Source organism: Molothrus ater, chromosome 4 (assembly GCF_012460135.2).
Source record: "Molothrus ater isolate BHLD 08-10-18 breed brown headed cowbird chromosome 4, BPBGC_Mater_1.1, whole genome shotgun sequence".
Classification (NCBI taxonomy): Eukaryota; Metazoa; Chordata; class Aves; order Passeriformes; family Icteridae; genus Molothrus; species Molothrus ater.
The window spans coordinates 50,283,019-50,289,106 of record NC_050481.2 but is presented as its reverse complement, the minus strand read 5'-3'; the positions used below and the strand labels follow the sequence as shown (position 1 = coordinate 50,289,106).

General features: G+C 47.3%; 1 protein-coding gene across 5 annotated transcripts in view; it reads left to right on the top strand.

Moving 5' to 3' along the window:
• The first annotated feature begins 3,321 nt into the window (after window positions 1–3,321).
• TBC1D1 (TBC1 domain family member 1) overlaps window positions 3,322–6,088 on the top strand; it is a 100,701-nt gene continuing 97,934 nt past the window's right edge. For 3 of the 5 annotated variants that reach the window (XM_036382527.2, XM_054514714.1, XM_036382524.2), the window contains exon 1: window positions 3,943–4,095. The gene's annotated coding sequence lies outside the window, so the exon portion shown is untranslated. Of the gene's footprint in view, window positions 3,370–3,818; window positions 3,898–3,942; window positions 4,096–6,088 lie in introns of those variants that run through there. The other 2 variants (XM_036382525.2, XM_054514713.1) reach the window with 2 other exon arrangements.

The window sequence follows — 6,088 nt, the reverse complement described above, 5'->3', positions numbered from 1 at the left end:
GATAATGGGATGAGACCATTAAACTCTCCAATTATATCCTAACACCCACCTAAATAAACTGTAGTATACATGATTGCATAGAAACAGCAGCTTCCAAACAAAAAGGAGAAGCTTAAAATACATAAACATTGGTAAGTAATTTTCAAAAGTATGTATGGGAATGAAAGAGAGAGGGGATTAATCATGACATCTGAAATCCTCAAAAATACAGAGACAGCAGCAGGCAGGATCTGTAACAGTAGCTCAACTCCTTCTTGAATACTCATCAGTGATAATAGAAAGCCTCTTGTCTACAAAGATAATCGCTAATTAATGTCACTGGCATGTATTGCTACAGCATATGCAGTGGATAAATGTGCTGTAATAACAGTTGTGCAAATTTTGTTTATGAATTGAGGTTATATCTATAAATAGCATCTGGAGATACAATGTCATTGGATAAGAATGTAGGACTTCATCCAGAGCTCTCTAAGTCAAAGCACTGCAAAATAGTTAGTAACACCCCTTAATAATGTACTAAACAAATTTACATGACAGAAGTCACTAAAAAAGACTTTTATATAATAACAATAGAAATCATCATTATGGGTAACATAGAGGGAAAAGCACAGAAGCTTACAAGGCAATTGAAACACAAAATAGGTGCCTACATTCAAATTCACAATCCAAAAACATTACTGCTCAGCTGCTGCCCAGCTATGGAGCAACTTGAACTCTGAAAGCATCTTGGGTGGAAACTTCCTGTTTGCTTTGTGGTACTTCAAAGGGTACAGCACCAAGTTCTGCCCTCACTCATGGCCTGGCACATTCAGCCTAAATTTATATTGCTCTACAATCCTAGCCCAGCTGGGACCAAGTGAGTAGATACCTCTGGTCCTTAACCTACAAAAGAAGCTTCATTACCCACATGTTCTCACAGAGGGCTCCATACAAGGCTGTATATTCAGGTTCTGTACAAAAGGCAGTGGTGGGGTTTTCCTTGCATTTTTTTTAGAATGTGACTGGACAAAGAGAAAATGGTTTAACTGGTGTTATTTTTACATCATCTTTGCAGGATGTGGAAAGCACAGCTTGATTTTCCTCCTCAGTCTGAGGAAGTTAATGTGGTGGTATATGCTTTAGTTAATAGGCTACTGTAAAGAAAAATCTAACCTGTGAAGGAAAAAAGAACAGAGATCTACTCTTTCAGAAAATAGAAAATTATTAGAAAGTCTGGTGCTCATAGCTTTCACATGAATACTGGGATGCCGGTCCCTAGAACATATAAAAGTGTTTAAGTTTTAGGGACTGGAACATAAAACACTCATTGTGGTTCTTTTTTATTGCCCATACTTAAGTACCAGTTTCATCAGGAAACAGAGAAGGAATGCTGTCCAAAGTAGCCTGGAAGGTGATGATTAGGTAACATTGATTGCAGGCAGGCTGAACATTCTGGGGCTGATTTCTTTCCCAGTATCAAAGAGGAGAAAGAAGAAAATATTTCTAATTGTGACACTCTAGTATTGACTTCTGTTGTTGTGCAAGGATTTTCCAAAAAGCGAGAAACAGTCTTGTAGAATCCTTCTCTGTTTCATTATAATTTTTGAAAAGCAACAGTGAAGCAGTAAAAAAGTCTTCCTAAGATCATTAGCTGATAATTTGGGAATGCATGAGCCTTGGCTGAAGTGCTGGAGCTGTCTGGGTGGGAATTGCAGTTCACCTTCTGCTAGAGCATGGTTACCAGAGGCATATAATGTTCAGACAGGCTTAAAATGAGCAAAAGGGCATTCTTGACTCAGGTACTGATATTGGGTAATAACTGGAGTAAGCATTGTCCTTAGCTGAGATGTTTTAAAAACTAAGGCACTGATTGCAAGGAAATAGCATTCCTGTTTCCAAGGACCGTGAAGGGGACACCGAAAATCAAGAGGCACTCATAGGAATTCCCATGTCTGAAATGGAAGAAGCCAACCTTGACCTGAGCACAGGCTGGGAACAAGCTCTTTGGGTGAACTGCCACTTACATACCTCAACTCACTTTCCAGCGAAGTGGTATTTTACTGTGCTAGGAAGTACACCCAGATGCCAAAGGTCATGGAGACAGAATGGATTTTGTATCTACACTTTGCAAGTAGGAGATGTGCTTGAATAGCAAAATCTGACTTGTTTTTCATAATCTGGGGCAACATTGTGCTTGCATTTGACTGCTCGACTGTTTCCCTCACAGCAACAGAGCAGATTTCCTGTAGAAAGCTCTGATTCTACAAATGTGCACAGTATTAAAAGTAAGAAAATCAGTGGTCTTACTGCCAAGAAGTAGCAGTTGAAATTGAAAATTAATTGAGTGCAGAAGTGGTTTGCACAACGGGGATGTAGGATGCCTTAATCTTCTCCACTTGCAGAGAAGTATAATTGAGTCTCTGGATCCATTCATGCCTTATCATTTCTGGCAACTGGAAGACCAACTAATACTTACTCTTACAATGATTTTATGCATATGCAAGTGTGGTTTCTTTGAGGAAGCCGTCGAGGTGACTCAGGTAAGCTCTCTAAAGGCTGTCCTGCGCCCAGGGCTGGGCCCACAGCCGAGTGGGGACTTGACCGCTTCAGAGCCCGCGAGCCGGGCCAGCTCCAGCTTTGTGAGCCGGGCCAGCTCCAGCTTTGTGAGCCGGGCCAGCTCCAGCTTTCTGAGCCAGCTTCGCTCGCCACTTCAGCTGACCCCGCCATTCGCCCACTGCCGCAAGGCGACAACGACACGCTTCCCGCGGGAGATCAGAGGCTATGCCGACACACGAGGCAGCGCCGCCGAAATGCACATCGAGAGGAACTTCATGGGCCAGGGAGGAGGCTTCAGCTGCCCGCTGTCGCGACATGGGCGCCCCCCTGTCGCCGTGCCGTCCGCCCCCCGGGGCCGGGACCCGCCGCCTGTTGCTATTTTCGCCCGCGCTGGCGAGCGGCCCGGCCGGGTGTGCGGCGCGGCTCCGTCCTCGTCCCGGCCCGCCGGCAGGTAGGGGCGGGCGGGCAGCGGCGAGTGGCAGGAGACAGCGGGCAGGGCAGGAGGCGCTGGACAGTGCAGGAGGCGGCGGGCGGGCAGCGGCGAGGGGCAGGAGGCGGCGGGCAGCGCAGGAGGCGCTGGGCAGTGCAGGAGGCGGCGGGCGGGCAGCAGCGAGGGGCAGGAGGCGGCGGGCAGCGCAGGAGGCGCTGGGCAGTGCAGGAGGCGGCGGGCGGGCAGCAGCGAGGGGCAGGAGGCGGCGGGCAGCCCCTGGCCCGGCCCGGCGCCCGTTACCGGCCCCGCCCGCCTCCCCGCGCGGGAGGTGCCCGGGCGCGCCTGGCAGCCCGCGGCCGCTGCCCGGCGAGGGCACTTCCCTGCGGCGAGCACATTCTGCGGCGGTAAGCAGCGCCCGGGCACCCCCGGACCCAGGCCTGTCAGGGGGGGCGGTGGGGCCCGCCGTGCCCCCACTGTGGGCCGGCCCGGGGCCGAGCAGCGTTTTGAGAGGGTGGGGGGAAGGAGGAAGAGCAGTTCTCGGCGCAGAGGAAGTGGAGAGTTGTGGCGAGGAGTGCGGCACCCGCCGCGGGCGGCCCGTGCCTGCACCCGCGCTGTGAGGGGGGAGCCGCCTCCGGCGCCGGGCGGGTCGGGCCGGGGCCCCGCTCCGTGCCGCTGCGCGCTCCCGGCGGGTCCCGCCGTCGCTGCTAACGGGGCTCCCGGCGAAGGCGCAGCTCTGGCTGCGGGAACAGCGCTGCTGCCGGACGGGGTGGCCGGGCCGGGGACGGGGGCGCCGGTGCCGCTGTTCTGGGAGAGTTGGCTCCTCATCAGAATAACCAAAAGACCGGCTTGAATTTAATCTGTCAGTGACCTGAGGTGCCTTTAGCTCCTTTTCTCTCTTGTCCGCTGTTTCCTCGCCCATCTATGCAAAACAGGTGGGTGTAACTCCTCCCAGAGCCCGCTCGGTCTCAGGGCACCAGGCGGCTTTCCCCGGGGAGAGCGGACCTTTGGCACCGCGGCACGGCCGAGTGTAACTTTCAGTCTGCCCGCGGCGGCGCAGTGTCCTTACGGCCCTTTAAATTCGCGAACTAAGCCTACAAAGGAATGATCTCTTGAAACTGCGTTCACAAGAGGTATGAAACGAATGTGGTTATTTATAGCGCACTTTGAAAAGATCGAGGCCTTTGTGTGCTGTGTTTTATTTGGGAGAGAGGCTAACATGGCAGATCTGCTGTAGGAACCTTTAGTAGTGCAGATGGTGGGATTTGTGTCTGCGTTAAGCCCAGAGATTGAATGGAACATCGTGGGTCAAATTTAATAAATTGTATATTTTCTGAATAGCGAACACCTCTGAGCTGATGCATATGACTATACTTTTAACAGTACTTTTAACACACTTGGTAAGTGCTGAAATAGAAATTTGTCACGGGTTGTTATATAGGAATGCTGAAAATCATAGGTAATACACAAAAGTAGAAATATTTGCAGGTGAGAAAAACGACAGGATGGAAGGAAAGTGAAACACATTCAGTGATATGTGGATGACTTGACACTTTTTTCACTTTAATTTGGTTAACTGCAAAGTTGCATGCAGGCATTTTGGCTGTGGATATGCAATTGAATAAAAATGAATGGTATTCATAATGTAATTTACGTAGCAACCTTTCTTTTACAGATTTTTTTTTTTTAGTGCATTACATTCATAGAATAGCTCAATATTTTGTTCAGGTTTATATGAGGCTGAGTCAGAAGACTTCAATCATCAGCATATTAATTTCCATGGACTTGATTAAGGAAATAGCAACAGGTGTTATGGGCAGGAACAGTCAGCTATTTTCTTCATTTGATAGTTGATGTTAAATGTGTATACTTGTAATCAAGAACATACTACCATTTTGTTGCAATTTTTTTATTAATAGTCTATTTATAAAACTTACTTGAGGAGTGATATTAATGCTGGCTATACTGGTAAATATTTTAGCTGTGTTTATTACTGGAACTAGTACCAGAGTATATGGTTATGTTATTCAGCACCCAGTCTTGACTTGCTAACAGCATTTAAGCATTAAGTCTTTTAAAAATCAGCATTTAATGAAAAAATAATGGAAATTAAAACTAATTTCTCAGGTAAATTGGTTTCTGGACTTTTGCATGCTTTTGGCCACAGCAAACCATAGCTTCAGAGGCAAACAGCAGATAATAAGTAGCTATGAGATAAAAAGAATATCCTTGCAACAAGAGGGATGTGTCATGCTTCCAAGTGCCCATTTGAATTAAATAAAAAAACTTTTTGAAGGCTGTTCTCAGTAGTGACTGTGCCATGACATACTTAATATATTTCCTCATTTATGTTTTTCTATATCCATCCTGCTAGGTGGATAGAGAAATCTGTCAGCTTGAGCAAAGACAATGTAAATTTCAGTTAGGGATCAGAAAGAGAGGGAGACAAGTGGTATTTAGTTCTGGCTAATGTTCCAGAGTTCTGGCTGCAGGCCAGGGCTCCTCATAATCCTTAAGTAGTATGATATTTCTGCTAAAATAATCAGTGGTGAAGTGCAGTCAGTACCAGTGCCTCTGGTTCCATTTGTCAACAGGGTTCAGTGCTAATGCTGTGCAGAGAAGAGCTGAACAAATTTGTGCTATTTAAGACCAGCTGTTTTTCATAAGAGCTTGCTATAAGGTTGCATTTTTTGCTTAGCTTCTTGAAGGAGAGGAAAACTGACTTACAGAAACTTACATAAACTAAAGCTGCTGTTACGTCCTGAGCCTGACGTGGAGTAACTGCGCAGTTGTTACTCAGAAGAACTGCAAAGGTCGAGGATGATGGCATCTTTCTGTTCAGCTCCCAGGTCAAACCCCTCATTTAGTCATTGCTGTGTGAAAGCCCTGACTGCTTCCCTGCATGACACATCTTCCAAGCTCGTGAGTTCTGCTGTGAGTCCCAGCACTCCCAAGTGCTACCAAAGCAGGGAAGGAACTGGAGCAGGGGGAAGGGTTGCTTAAGTCTGCAGTTACCAATGTTCTGAACAATAGTTTAAAACTTTTGGCTGCATGTCTGTATTGAATTTAGTCCGGTTGAGAAGAAAGGACAAAAGAAGGATGACACTTCACCACTGTCAAAGTTTC